The sequence below is a fragment of the Cervus canadensis genome, chromosome 6, assembly GCF_019320065.1.
Source record: "Cervus canadensis isolate Bull #8, Minnesota chromosome 6, ASM1932006v1, whole genome shotgun sequence".
Classification (NCBI taxonomy): Eukaryota; Metazoa; Chordata; class Mammalia; order Artiodactyla; family Cervidae; genus Cervus; species Cervus canadensis.
Window position 1 is genome coordinate 21,026,027 of NC_057391.1, and position 15,544 is coordinate 21,041,570.

At 40.1% G+C, this 15,544-nt stretch overlaps 2 gene segments (V, D, J or C); both read right to left on the reverse strand.

Moving 5' to 3' along the window:
- LOC122443232 overlaps positions 1-15,544 on the reverse strand; it is a 331,145-nt gene that overhangs the window by 174,568 nt on the left and 141,033 nt on the right.
- The window catches only part of LOC122443230, a 180,150-nt gene that overhangs the window by 88,481 nt on the left and 76,125 nt on the right, over positions 1-15,544 (reverse strand).

A 15,544-nucleotide genomic window follows, 5' to 3' on the forward strand; every position in this document is an offset into this window, starting at 1 on the left:
TATATTCAAAGGAGAATACTAAATAAACTATAGAATATTCAAATGTTGTTGAAAAGACCTCAAATCATATACATGGAGAAACAGCTGGAAAAATTTAGAGAGTATAGACTGAGAAAGTAAGATCCTGTAGGTGTTTGTAGTCTGTGGATAGCCATCAGGGTACAGCTGGCTTATTAAAAGATAGTTGGATTTACATGTCCATTTTTATGTATTCTATTATTGAAATACATTGGTTTGATGAAATATATGAGCAAAATCTGGACTTACGCATATATGTAGTACAAAAAGTTAGGTTAGTTACAATGTGAAATCAGAAACCATGTTAATGAACTTTCCTGTTCTTTCCCATTAAAGCCTGTTGCTGTAGCTTGCATTTTGGAGGAAATTTTCATCCAAGCAGGGTATTGTATGATTATCCATTGGTCTTTTGGGAAATAATTATTTCATCTGAGTCAGGCAACTTCCACATATCAACAATCTTTGAAAGAAAAGTGAAAGTGAAAGTGTAAGTTGCTCAGTCGTTTCCAAGTCTTTGTGATCCCATGGACACAGGGGCCTGCCAGGCTCCTGTGTCCATGGAATTCTCCAGGCCAGAATACTGGAGTGGGTAGTCTTTCCCTTCTTCAGGGGATCTTCCCAACCCAGGGATCGAGCTCAGGTCTCCTGAATTGCAGGTGGATTCTTTACCATCTGAGCACCAGGGAAATCCAAGAATGCTGGAGTGGGTAGCCTATCCCAATCCAGGAATCTAAACAGGATCTCCTGCATTGCAGGTCTGTTCTTTACCAGCTGAGCTACCATGGAAGTTCTAACAAGCTTTATATGATATCAGAAATATCACAGTAGTTAATGTGACCACCAATATTTAAAAATCAGAATAGTATTTAAAATTGGGGAACCATACAGCTCATGGTGGCAGATACAAGTTTCCCTAAAGTTTGCTTTTTGCCTAAAAGCTTAGATTTTTAACATCAGCAGCAACGATCCACTGTTTTTCTTGATGTGACAGGCCCAGTTCACTCATTTTCAAGAAAATGCCTGACAGCTACCCAAGTTTGAAGACCCACAGTTTGTTTGTCAGACATTCTTTCAAACAAAAAGTATAGACAAAATGGCTAGCTCAGTTCACAACTCAAACAATTGCACAAAGATTTTCCCTTGAGATAATATAATAATTTGAAATGCAGCAGAAGTGCTGTATGTATATTTCCACTTTTGTCACACAGAATGCTAAAAAGACATATACTCAAGATTGGAGATTTCATAAAATTAATAGTTTCATTTGTTTTTCGAGGTTATGAATTGAACTATGTTCTCTCCAAATTAATATGTTACTTATCCTTAGGCCTCATATCTCAGGATGTAATTGTATTTGGAGATATGACTGTTAAATAGATGATTTAGTTAAAAGAGGCCATTTGATTTGGATTAAAATGAACCCTATGCAGGTCTGACTAGTGTCTTAAGAGAAGAGGAAATTTGTACACACAAAGAGAAGAGACACAGGGAAAGGCATGTATGGAGGAAAGTCCATATGAGGACACAGTGAGTCGGTGGCCATCTCCAAGCCAAGGAGGGAGGGCTCAAAGACACACCAGCTTTGTGGGAAACTTGATCTTGAATTTCTAGCCTCAGAACTGTGAGAAAATAAATTTCTGTTAAGTCTCCTAATCTGTAGTATTTTGTTATGGCAGTCCTAGCCAGCTAATTCAGTCTCATATTTTTTATGTGAAACTGGCTTTGTTTGCCCTGCAAATATATAGCAATGAAGAATACAATGACCACTAATACAGAATTGAGGCCATTGACTCCACTCATGCTAAGGGACCATCAGTTTTACTCACCAATGCTTTTGCAATATTAAGGCAAACGTCAACACTAGGATAAAGGCAAATATTGCTTTGATATTATTATGAAAATAATTCTGACCTCATGGACTCCCTGAAAAGATCTTTGGGCCCCTAGATGTCCATGGAGCTCTACTTTGAGAACTTTTGTCCTAATTTTTGTAGTTTGTGTTGCCAAAGCTGAAATGGCAGCAGTCAATCCAAGTTTTCTCTGCTGTTTCACCACTCTCTACTTGTTTGCTTGTGATTAGCAGGACAATTGTATCATATGCGTTGACTGATGGATGAATAAGTAGTCAGAAGCCATGTTGTGCAGTGATTTTCCAATTCCTTAAAAAAGATGAAATTGCCTTGAATACTTTGGTGGAATCTCTAGAGTCAAGGACCATGGGTCTGTATATCACCTGCCTGTGGTTTGTTTCCCTTGGTGGTTGGTACTCAGTGTCTCAGATGCTGGATCCATGGTGATGTTTCTTTGGGGACAGTGGGTGGGCTCAGGGAAGGTCCAGAACCTGATTACTTTATGTTCAGTACCCACACCATATTTCTGCAGCAAAACTTCAAACTTTCCATCATTTAAAAATAATGTTTACTTGCTTAAGTGCCGGGCTCCAGTCTCGACAGGATCCAGGGGATACCCTCAGGATGAACGGCGTTGGCGAGAGAGAGACGTGAGACCAGCCTTGACAGGCCAAGTCTGTGAGGGAGAGAGAAAGAGAGAGAGAGTGAATGACCAGACGGGGGTGTTTGCAGGGTCTGGCAGAGTCTGGCAATGCTTTATTTTTTACCGTGGCTTTTATACCCTAAATTAGTACATTTCTAAGGGGAAGATAGTTTAACATTACATCAGCTTGTTCTTCACGAAACCAGGGTGTTTTCCGCATGCTTCTTTGTTTATGAGGGTCTTGTACATTATCTTCTGGCCTTGGGGCCTATTGACATTTTATGACCTAGGTGAATGCAAACCTGTTTTCCGTAATCTATTCTTTAATGAACACAAAGGTCAGTCCTTTAGCAGAAGTTATCAGTTAAATTTATCTAAAAGGTTTACCACACAAAGACTCTGCAGCTCCAGTGAGGCAGCCCCTGTTTAGCATTCCTGGTTAAAATTAACAATTCTAAACTCTTATTTGTCTAAATCTTTAACTATAACCGCTTTTAGAATAACATTTTATGTTCTCTCATAGGCTTCCTCACCTCCCGAAGGACTCTGTGCCTATTAGGGCCTTTTGTGTGATCAGGTTCTTTATGCTGTTCATGATTAAGGTGTTGTGAGCAGTCATGTGCATTAGTATGCATTTGCCAAGCAGGCTAGAATGCCAGCAAAGGGGTCTAAATTGAAACACTCCTTTCATCCTGAATAATCTTATAGGATACCACCATCCGGCGGACATATTGATTAAAGTTCTAAGTTGATTCTGTTTGGAAAGAGATCGGGGAAGGCCTTCTACCCGTGTCACAGAAATTAGGGAGTAGTCTAATATAGCAAGCATCAGAAAGACAGAGATCATCTTTAAGGTGAGCGCCGGGGCAGCTTTTTGAAACCCCTGAGGTCCTGATCTGCCTTGCTTGTCAGGTCTCCTGCTCACGACCTTGTCATGGGTGGGGTCTTGTGTGCTGGCTCCCGGCACTTAAGCGTCAAGTAGTTAGGATTGTGACTTGAATTTTTGACAAAACTATAAATATAAGTAATAGACTGACTTGGTTTTCATGGTTCAGGGATCAAGCAATGCACTTAGTAACTGGACAGGAAATAAAAGGGGCCAAGGTTTTAAACGGACACCCATATGAAGCCCCAGGATTAGATATACCTGGTCAAGTTCCTCTCAGTTAAGGGGCCCCCAACACACTTTGGCTTTTGTCAAAACCCTCTCCTACCTTCTCTGTGATGCCCATTCTGCGGAAGGAGTGGTGAGGTTGACAATCCACTGACTGGAGCTCCTGGCGCATCTGTAGAAGCCTGGCATGGCCCCAACCCCACACAAGTGGGTGACTGGATTCTCAGCTGTTATCATTATCTCAGATCTTCAAAGCAGTGATTTTAAGATACAGTATTTATGCTTATTTCTTGAATAAGAATAATCCAAAATGTGCCACATCGTCACTAGGATTTTGTTATTTATATTACCTAAACATTCTGTAACAGATTCACTTTGTTGTAGAAATATGTCATAGGAACATACAGTTTTAATGTGTTTAAACACCTACAGATTCAGGGTTTCTTTAAGCAGAGCAATATTCTTTAAAAAGTATGCTAATTTTCAAGAAACATATTGTACTCTACTTTTTCACTGCTTAAAGTTGATGCAGACTTCTTGATCACTCAGAATGAAAACTTGAAAACATTTTATTGCAAAAATTTGAGAAAAGGAAAGATATTCCTATTTGAATGCAGAGTTCCAAAGAATAGCAAAGAGAGATAAGAAAGCCTTCCTTAGCGATCAATGCAAAGAAATAGAGGAAAACAACAGAATGGGAAAGACTAGAGACCTCTTCAAGAAAATTAGAGATACCAAGGGAACGTTCCATGCAAAGATGGGTTCGATAAAGGACAGAAATGGTATGGACCTAACAGAAGCAGAAGATATTAAGAAGAGGTGGCAAGAATACACAGAAGAACTGTACAAAAAAGGTCTTCACAACCCAGGTAATCATGATGGTGTGATCACTCACCTAGAGCCAGACATCCTGGAATGTGAAGTCAAGTGGGCCTTAGAAAGCATCACTACGAACAAAGCTAGTGGAGGAAACCAACACTACATTGTAAAGCAACTATTTAATTAAAAAATGAATAAAAAAATAAAGGTCAAGGAATGGAACATAAAGAAAGAAGTGAATAGAATCAGTATCTTTATAGTCCCCACCTAGATTTAACAATCATTAATGACCATAAAGAAGGTCAAGCACTGAAGAATTGATGCTTTCGAATTGTGGTGCTAGAGAAGACTATTGAGAGTCCCTTGGTCAGCAAGGAGATCAAACAAGTCAATCCTAAAGGAAATCAACCCTGAATATTCATTGGAAGGACTGAAGCTGAAGCTCCAATACTTTGGCCTCTTGATGCAAAGAGCCGACTCACTGGAAAAAAACCCTGGTGCTGGGAAAGATTGAGAGTGGGAGGAGAAGAGGGTGATAGAGGATGAGATGGCTGGATGGCATTATTGACTCAATAGACATGAGTTTGAGCAAACTCTGGGAGATAGTGAAGGACAGGGAAGCCCAGAGTGCTACAGTCCATGGGGTTGCAAAGAGTTGGACATGACTTAGCGACTGAACAACAAATTTTTGTCATTTTTGCTGTTTATTTTGGTTAAATATTTAAAAATAAATTACAAGTAGCGTGACAATTTACTTCTAAACACTTTAGCATGTAGTGTTTAAATAGAAAAGTATTATTCTACGTGTCTGTAATACCGCTTTCCACTTAAAAGTCAACAATTCCTTAAAACCATTTGTTGACAACAGCCAGTCTTTTTTTAAAATTAATTAATTAATTTTAATTGGAGGCTAATTACTTTACAATATTGTAGTGGTTTTTGCCATACATTCACATGAATCAGCCATGGGTGCACATGTGTCCCCCATCCTGAAACCCCCTCCCACCTTCCTCCCCATCCCATCCCTCAGGATCATCCCAGTGCACCAGTCCCAAGCACCCTGTCTCATGCATGGAACCTGGACTGGCGATCTGTTTCACATATGATAATATACATGTTTCAGTGCTATTCTCTCAGATCATCCCACCCTCACCTTCTCCCGCAGAGTCCAAGAGACTGTTCTATACATCTGTGTCTCTTTTGAACAGCCAGTCTTTTTTAAATTTCTCTACTTCTTCCAAAATACCTTTTACAGAGGTTTTTTAAAAACAAGAATACATTCAAATACTATGCACTCAATTACACTGCTAAATCTTAGAAGTTTCTTTAATCTGTAATAGTTCTTCTACTGCTTTCCCTCCACTGTACTTGTGTTTTCTTTCATTACATTGATTATTGAAGGGGCTGGACCTATCGTCCTGTAGAATGTCTCACCTTCTGGATTTGTCTAGTTTTTTCTTTGAGTAATCCTTTTACTTGTTCTTCTAGCTCCTTTGTCTCCTGCTAGAACTAAAGGTTGGATTGTTGTTGTTTAGTTGCTAAGTTGTGTCCAACTCTTTGTGACTCCATGGACTGTAGTCCACCAGGCTCCTCTGTCCATGGGATTTCCCAGGCAAGAATACTGGAGTGGGTTGCCATTTCCTTCTCCAGGGGATCTTCCTGACCCAGGGACTGAACCTGCATCTTCTGCATTGGCAGATAGATTCTTTACCAGTGGACCACCTGGGAAGCCAAAGGTTGCATTAGGATTCATTTATTTGTTTATTTTTGTTGGGAATACTATGTATGAGAGGTTGTGTCCTGTGTATGACATTAATCATGTCAGGATAGACATAATGACTTGATGAGGCTAAGATTCATCACTAGAATAAAATGAGGCGAGAAAAACTTATCTTTTATAAAGTTTTGTATTCCCATTGCAATCAGTGAGGTATCTGAGATTTTGCAATGTTTTAAAACTTTGTTTTGACTTAGAGCATTTTTTTCTGTATGATTTTTCTTATGTGAAACCCAAATAGTCACATTTCTTCTTCTGTTAATGTAAATGCCTCCAGTCTGCTATTGCGTGCTTGTGAGCTAAGTCATTTCAGTCGCGTCCGACTCTATGCGACCCTATGGACTGTAGCCCGCCAACCTCCTCTGTCCATGGGATTTTCCAGCTAAGAATACTGGAGTGGGTTGCCATTTCCTCCTCCAGGGCATCTTCCCGACCCAGAGATTGAACCCAAATATCTCATGTCTACCTGCATTGGCAGGTGAGTTCTTTATCTCTAGGGCCACATGGGAAGCCCTCAGTCTGCTATACCAGAAATGAATGCTGTAAGCTCATCACTAGGTGATGAAAAATTAACTGCTAAAAGAATCTGCTCTTTTTTTTTTTTTTTTTAAGAATCTGCTCTTTTAAAAATGTATAACCAGGGGAAGACATGCTCCATTTCTGCTCTAAAAGTGAGAATTTCATTAAAAGTGTTGTATTTGTGAATTGTTTATACTCCTTGAAATGGGCTCTCCTGATTTTATTTATTTTTTTTTAAATTTTTTTTTCCTGATTTTATTTTATTGAACTGATGTCTTCTACCCTTTTAAGCCGGTGGTCCCCAAACTTTTTGGTCCCAGGGACCAGTTTCATGGAAGACAGTTTTCCCACAGGCCAGGAGTGGGTTGGAGGGTGGTTTCAGGATGATTCAAAGGCATTACTTTTATTATGCCATGGCTGAGCTGACAGGAGGCAAAGTTCAGTCAGGAATGCAAGTGCTGGGGAGCAGCTGTAAATACAGATGAAGCTTCACTCACTCACCTGCTTCTCACCTTCTGCTGTGTGGCCCAGTGTCTAACAGGCCTCGTACTGGTACTGCTCTGTAGCCTGGAGGTTAGGAACTTCTGCTTTAAGCCATAATCCCAGCTATTTTGGGCAATCTGGGTAGAAGCCTAGGTACAGTTTTCTTCCTGTGTGGGTTGCTTTTTCTCTTGTGGACTTGAAAAGAGCAATTGTAACTGATGTGCTAACTGGTGATTGTAATCCCAAGATGAAAGGATGATCCGTGTGCTCTAGGATCAAACACATGCAAGATCAGAAAAAGAGTGAAGGGGAATCCAGGACTGGTCAGCTCTCAGACATGTGGGATTCACACTCTGATCCTCTGATTGAACAGACATTTTTCTGAGTTCCTAGGAAATATCTTTTGAACATGTAGTATAAGTGGGTGGGGACTGGTGGTGCCTTTGCTCTGGGATGAGGAGAGAGCTTAGTGGCATTTGGTCAGAGAGAAGACTTCTGACTCTGCAATAACATTCCCAGTCGGGGTAGGTCTTGTGAATCTTCAAGAATCTGCTCAATGTCATCTCCAGGAGCTCTTCCCAGCTAACTCTACCCAACAAATATTTCCTTGCCACCACCTATTTACTTACTTTGTGATAACTCAGGCTTTACTTGTAATGACTTGATGAGGCTAAAATCCATCACTAGAGTAAAGTGAGGTGAGAAAAACCTATCTTTTATAAAGTTTCTTTACCTCTGTTCTTTTCATGACATCACTGGGTCATTTGTCCAGTGCTACCTAGTAATGGCCCTCTTGCCATTTCTACTCTCTCATTTGACATTTTCTTTTTTTTTTTTTTTTTATAAGAACAAGATATGAACTGTTAGTATTTGGGGATTTGGTGTCAGAATTTCACCTTATGGATATGCTTGTAGGTATGGGATTTATAAATACAGTATTTTAAAAAATGGTCTGTATATGATGGAATTCAGTTGATAACAAGCACTTTCCAAGCACTTGTTTTGTATCAGACATTGAGTTATTTGAAGGAGTAATTATTTATTTTTCAAAACTTTTCATTTTGTATTGGGGTATAGCTGATTAGGGACTTCCTGCATAGCTCAGCTGATTAAGAATCTGCTTGCAGTGCAGGAGACCCGGGTTTGATTCCTGGGTCGGGAAGTTCCCCTGGAGAAGCGATAGCCTACCCACTCTAGTATTCTTGGGCTTTCTTGGTGGCTCAGACAGTAAAGAATCTGCCTGCAATGCAGGAGACCTGGGTTTGATCCCTGGGTTGGGAAGATCCCCTGAAGGAGGGCATGGCAACCCACTCCAGTATTCTTGCCTGGAGAATCCCCATGGACAGAGAAGCCTGGCGGGCTGCAGTCCATGGGGTTGCAAAGAGTCGAATAGGACCGAGTGACGAAGCACAGCACCTAGCTGGTTAACAATGTTGTGATAGTTTCAGGTGAGCAGCAAAGAGACTCAGCCATACCTATGCACGTGTCCACTCTCTCCCAAGCTACGCTTCCATCCAGGCTGCCACACAGCAATAATTATTTACATTAGACAGAAGTGAGTTCAACTTCTTACCCTCTCACATATGAACGTGTGACCCAGTACATGGGCTTCCCATCGTTAGTTTCATCTACTTCTTCTATGATATTTTCTTTTAATTTGCCAATATTGTATTTCATAAATGTTGTTAAAATGTGGTGGGATTACTTATAACTGATTACTTCATGGTAGTCCTTCATATCTGAAACTTTTGTAGTAGTTGCATGTGTATGTGTGTACTCAGTTGTGTCCGACTCTTTGTGACCCCGTGGACTGTAGCCCACCGGACTCCTCAGTCTGTGGAATTTTCCAGGCAAGAATACTAGAGCAGGTTGCCCATTCCTACTCCAGGGGATCTTCCCTACCCAGGGATTGAACCTGCATCTTCTGCATTGGCAGGCAGTTTCTTTACCACTGAGCCACCTGGGAAGCCTCATAGCGAAAGATAATATAGAATAAATTCCTAAAGAAAGGAATCAGGGGGCAAGTGGGCAGCAAACTCATACATTATTTCCCCATGAGACTCAGAGGACTCCTCCCAATGCTGAGACATACACAGTAGATCATAGCTGGGATTTTGAACAAAGGCTTAATACACTTAAACCTCTGTGGTACGCTGTCACAGTGAAACACAGTAGTACAATAACCTTCCTCTTCTGCTTTTTTTTCTTCCTTGGCACTTTGCCATCACCGCCCTCCTCTGCCATCTAGAATGTCTCAGATATCTCGTCTTGCCAGTGCTGTTGTTGTGGTTAAAGGCAGTGGAACTCAGAGGCACAACATTATTACAATTACACAAATCAGTAAGATCTTAAAAGATAAATGGGCAAAGAATAAATGAAAAAAACTCACTCACTGGTTAAATCAGTCACTTAGAAAAGTGTTTTAGTCCTCTAGCAATAAAAAATGTAAATAAAGAAACAATAAACTAGTTTTGGGGCAGATGTTTAAGTAATACTTTTGTTAGAAAATGTGACGTTTCCAATACTGGCAAGATATTGGTAGCAATATATATTGCTTTATTTTTATTGCAAGCCAATTAGGTAATATCAAGAGGATGAAAATATTCTTTCTTGCTTGAGCAAATATTTCCATTTGGGGGAATTTACAGTGAGAAAACATGATATGTGTTTGAATATGAAGTGAAGCTTTTAATCCTCAGAGAAGAGACAGCCCCCTTATATTTGATTTCTTACAAAAGAACAGAAAACAACATTACAATACTTTTGTGTAATTCTTTGATTTTGCACAGTTAAGTATAGCTTAGTGAAGATGCATCTATCTCTAATGATGTTAATGAATGCTAGTTCATAGATGCTGGAAGTCAGCTGATGAGCTTAGTGAAAAAGATGACTAATAAGTTTAACAACCACTTAGTCACTATTCTTAGTAACTATTCTTGGGAGTAAGGCTTTCAAATTACAAGTATTCAAATTGCTTAAACAAATCTTTTCAAGTAATTTTTTGTGGAAATTATGAATATTCACTTATAGGAGAAATGGCAATGAACAGTCCAAATGTTTTGTGAATAGACATTGTGGTTCAAAATATTTTAGCTTCATATATGGATTCCTAATGTGCTATAATTCAATCAATTTATATACAAGAGAGTTTGATATGCTCTCAAAAAATGTTTGAATATTTAAAAATGCAGCTCTACTAGTGATAAATACTTTAATTTGAGATGATTGAGAGGAATTGAAAAAAATTCTGTGAACCATGAGAACAAGCAAAAACAAGTATATCAAAATTAATATATTGATGCTATTTTATATGAAATGTGATTTTAAATATGCATGTGTAACAAAATAATACATTAAAGATATAAAGAAACATTTGACAATTTATCTATCCTTCTTAGAGTTTATATAATCAAGTTGGCTAATAACCTTTATTTTGAATCCTTTAATTGAGAGAAAGTGTGACTTACATATATATAAACTTCATATATATATATGAAATTTTGCTCACATACACATAGGATAATTTTAAATAATGAAAAGTTATATACAGATATGTTCATCACAGCAATTTTTATAATAGGAGAAATGTAGAAGCTACCTAAATTCTCCATCATAACAGGACTGATTATACCATACCTTATTCTTGGATACAATATTAATGCAGCTTAGTACAAATACTGTTAATAAAAAGTACCTAATAAAGTAGAGAATTGATTTCATAATGTTGTGAAAGTTGCTCAGTCATGTCTGACTCTTTGTGACCCCATGGACTATACAGTCCCTGGAATTCTCCAGGCCAGAATACTGGAATGGGTAGCCTTTCCCTTCTCCAGGGGATCTTCCCAACTCAGGGATTGAATCCAGGTCTCTTGCATTGCAGGCAGATTCTTTATCAGCTGAGCCACAAGGAAAGCCTAAGAATACTGGAGTGCGTAGCCTATACCTTCTCCAGCAGACCTTCCGACCCAGGAATTGAACTGGGGTCTCCTGCATTGCAGGCGGATTATTTACCTACTGAGCTATCAAGAAACCTTCATAATGTTGAAATAGATACAAATATGTATATGGGATATAATTACATATACAGTGTGTAATAATTTATACATTGAGAAAGAAAGTGGGAAAGGATATACCAAAAGAGCAACTGTCTTTCCTTTTTGGTGACAGTCCTGATTGTCTTTCAACATAGATTCTATAATGAATTCTCCGGAGGAAAAGAACTCAGATCATTGAGCTCTAGCACTCAACAATGAGGACAAACTTTCTAGTGTATTCATCCACCTGCACTTACTCTCTCACAAGTATACTTGTTTCACTGTCAAATGGCTGTCAACTGTGAAAACAAACTCCTGGTATTGAATTGGAATCTTTTTTTCATATCTATATCTACATTTAGATCTATATCTGGAAATTTCTATCTCCATCTATCCATCATCTTCATTTTTCCCTTTTTGGTCCCAGTTCCTCCCTCTGCTGCAGACAGGTTAATGTTCTCTATTTTACTAGACACAGGGAAAAAACTACCCACTTTGGGAGACACCAGACTCTCCTTCTTGTCTGATCCGCACTGAGCCTCCAAGCAAAGGGAGAACGTACTTCTATCTTTCATTTGAGGCAGGGTCCTAAAGCTTTGAAAATTCTGCCAAGGTTGCTTTAGTCTTAGCTCATGGCTATTGTCTCTATTAAATACAATATTCCCTTCCTCTCACCCCAGGCTTAGAAAACCTAAAGCCTCTATCAATTTCCATTGTCCACTAAATAACTATGACCTGATTTCAGGTCATTTTTTGGTACCAGGTTTTGATGGGAACAGAATAAAAGCATATGAGGGATGAGATAGTGAGGAGGATCCAAGGAAAGGGCCCAGCAAGATGTGGACAAGGAGCCATAGATGACCTACTTTACAGTTTGCAAAGTCCTGGCAGCCTTCCTTAGCTACTGCCGAGACTTTGGATCATTCCAGCTACGGCTAAGCACTTCTTTTGGTGAAGTCTGCAAGATTCAAGGATTGTGTACTCCTTGAAAGCACATATTATCTTTCAGAGATGTTAAGAAAATACACATCCTAATACTGATGTTATTATTTTCTAGGAAGTATTGGGTTACAATCAATTCTAGTGATAAACACTCTACATCTACTCAGTGTTTTCCCTGGTGCTAATGCCTTTGTGTCTTCCCTTGTACTTTGTACCCATGCTTCCTACTTTCCTTAGTTTTACCAAGTGGGCAGTGGACAGAAGGGACTATTTTCTTGGGTCACAAAGGTAGCAAAAGAAATATACAGACTTAGGAAAAGTCAAAATACAATCTCTGACAGATAGTTGAAGTACAAGGGCATCCTTGCAAAGCCTGGCACAGATAGCAATAACTTTCCCGTGAGCAGAATCCCTAGCCCCATTGTCCTACATGTGGAGAAACGGAAGGTCCCGCCGCTCACGGCTTTGAAAGTCTGTCCTGTGTGTGATCACCACTTTGATTCAGAGAGTGAGCTGGACAAGGTCAGTGATTTAGGAAGGCATTCTGTCCAAGTCTTATATAGATTTGCAGGCATGCCTAAAGTACATGTAAAGTTGTGATACCTGTTTTCCAATAATTCCCTCAACTTACAGCCTCTTAAACTTAGCTGTCACTCAGGTTTCTTAATTCCCAACAGGAAGCATTAAATCCTTGAAGATGCAAAGGAGCGAGTCTCCCAGGTGCTCTCTTTGGGCAGGTGTCAGATGGGATCAGAAGTATGGGAATTTCTGAGAAGCAGATTCTCATGCCCTGCCCTGGGGGATGCTTCCTGGGTAGTTGGTGGTTGTGCCCCACATCTGTTGTGAACTGGCTGAAAGCCAGCAGCTTTTCTTCTCTGAATAGGAAAGGAACTCAAATGTGGGGTGTCAAGGGGTACAAGAACCACAGGATGTGGATATTCTGGGTCTCTGGTGCCTCATAAGGAAGTCACATCTGTTGTAATAGGCAGGTGGTGAGAAGCTTGAGTCAGCAGTGGACTTGAGCAGTTTCCCAGCACCCAGTTCCCATCCATCCCACCACTTTCCACCTCTCTCTTAGAACATAGGATTTCCCTGGTTTATTGGCCAATCTGTATAGTCAGCTGTGACTTCTGGGATCAGTGTGATGGCGTCAACTATGCTGAATAGGGAGATCCTCCTTCAGATGTGGTGGAGACCAGATGGCTTGGGGTGTGGAAGCCGAAAGGCAATGGCAGAACCATCCTAATCCCTTGTGGCAAAACTTCTGTTAGAGAGGATTTTCTCCTGAAACTAGAGATTAGTAAATCTTGGTGCAAAATTGTCCTCTCTCCATACACTCAATCTGGACTGATAGTTGAGTTAATTAGTGTATGTTGGATGGAGTCTCAGTTTTCATCATAGAATTCTGTGCATGCAGAAACTATGTACAGGAAGTGGGAGAAATACATCCAAATGTAAAAACAAGGCAGTTGGAGACTTGCCTTATATGTAGCCCTTAGAGTCTGTACTGAAGAGATGGGAAGATTTTACTCTGGAGTCAGTTTCACTTCTTTTACTTTGAGTCTGAAGACTAACAAAGACTGTGTTGATTTGGTCCAGGTTATTTTTGTGTAGGCCAGATCTGCCATAAATGCATGGTAGAATGAGGTGTGGTATCAGAGAACACAAGTAGACCAGAGAGTTGGAGTTTCGAAGGTGACAACTCTTTCTCCCATGGAAGGTGTATAATCTGGACAGCTCCCATCATAGTCCACAGAACTGGTACATCCCAACCTTTGTCCTAGAGTTTCATAACCCAAACCTCAGGTAGAATTTAAGATTCAGCACTGCAACTTTAAAACAGTGATATGTGTAGAGCCCATCCTTCTTCCCTTGGGCTTCCTTTGTGGCTTCCCTTGGGCTTCCTTGGGCTTTCCTTGGGCTTCCCTTGTGGCTCAGCTGGTAAAGAATCCACCTGCAATGAGGGAGACCTGGGTTCTATCCCTGGGTTGGGAAGATCCCCTGGAGAAGGGAAAGGTTACCCACTCCAGTGTCCTGGCCCAGAGAATTCCATGGACAGTCCATGGGATCCCAAAGAGTCAGACCAACTGAGCGACTTTCACTCACTTCACATCCTTCTTCCAATAGCAAGTTACAGTGATGAAGTAGCTGGACCTGGATTTAGATAGAAACTTCCAAACTTTCTGAATCAGACCATTTCTTTAATAGTCACAGTATCAGTGGAATTCAAGCTTGTTCCCCAAAAGATATCCTTCACACATCTTCTCCCTACAGAACATGCAAAATGCTGCTCTGGAAACAGATCTCTGAGAAAATGCCCATGAATGGCGCAAGGTGGTGCTGTCTAGACTTGGAGGGCTAGGGGTAGGATTGAGATGCAAAAACACAGAGTAGGAAGGGACCATGTTGCATCACTTCCCTGTTGAGATGTAAACGATCTGGGAACTGTCATTGTTGGAAGGTGTAAAGCTCAGGATGAAGGAGACTGGGAGGATTTCAAAGAGGAAAGTTTGAATTTACAAAGTGGAAGCCCAATGATCAAGACTAGAGAAAGATATTGAGAAGTAAATTCCACGGAAGACACTGCGAGAAATTGACCATGAACAAACGACATGGAGGGCATGTTTATGGTGACTATTCGTGCAGAGATTTCCAAGCTTGAGCTACTTGCTCCTGGAAGGTTCCTGGGATAACAGAGGAATGGAAGAGGAAGTCCCGCCATAGAGGTGTGTGACAAAGTTTTAAAAATTTCACTTTTATGTTGACCTTATAATGGAAATACAAAGAAAGCATAGGAAAGCCCTTTGGCTGTTGGCTTCAGAAAAGAAATACTAGAAAATAAAAATAAGCCAGAACATTTGTAGAAAAAGAGGAAATTCCAAACTTATCGAATGGTCGGATTTAATATAGTTTGGAACTTGCTATTTTCCATCAGAATATTGATAACAACAGTTCAGTGAACTTGGATCTGGATGCCTCATGTGGAATAAAAATGGCAGCTGCTCTTTTGTGTGAGTTCAATAGGGAGACACAGGGGACAACTGGTCTGATCCCTGATTCTGCTGTTTGGCCGGGCTTCTGGCTCAGAAACACATTGGAATATCTTGCGTTTTTCAGGTCTTTTGTTTCCGAATGATGTTCAGGGCTGTTATTGCATCTGAGAATATTACTTTTCCCACCTTGTGTGTGTACGATGTAGGACACCCTGTACTGACACAGATGACTAATTTACAAGCATTACCTAAGCCTAATTAATATCAGTACCTGAAGTAGTTTATAAGATTGGATTCTGAAGCTATAATTTATAGCCTTTTTCTTACTGATCTTTTTCTTACTGGCCCCCAA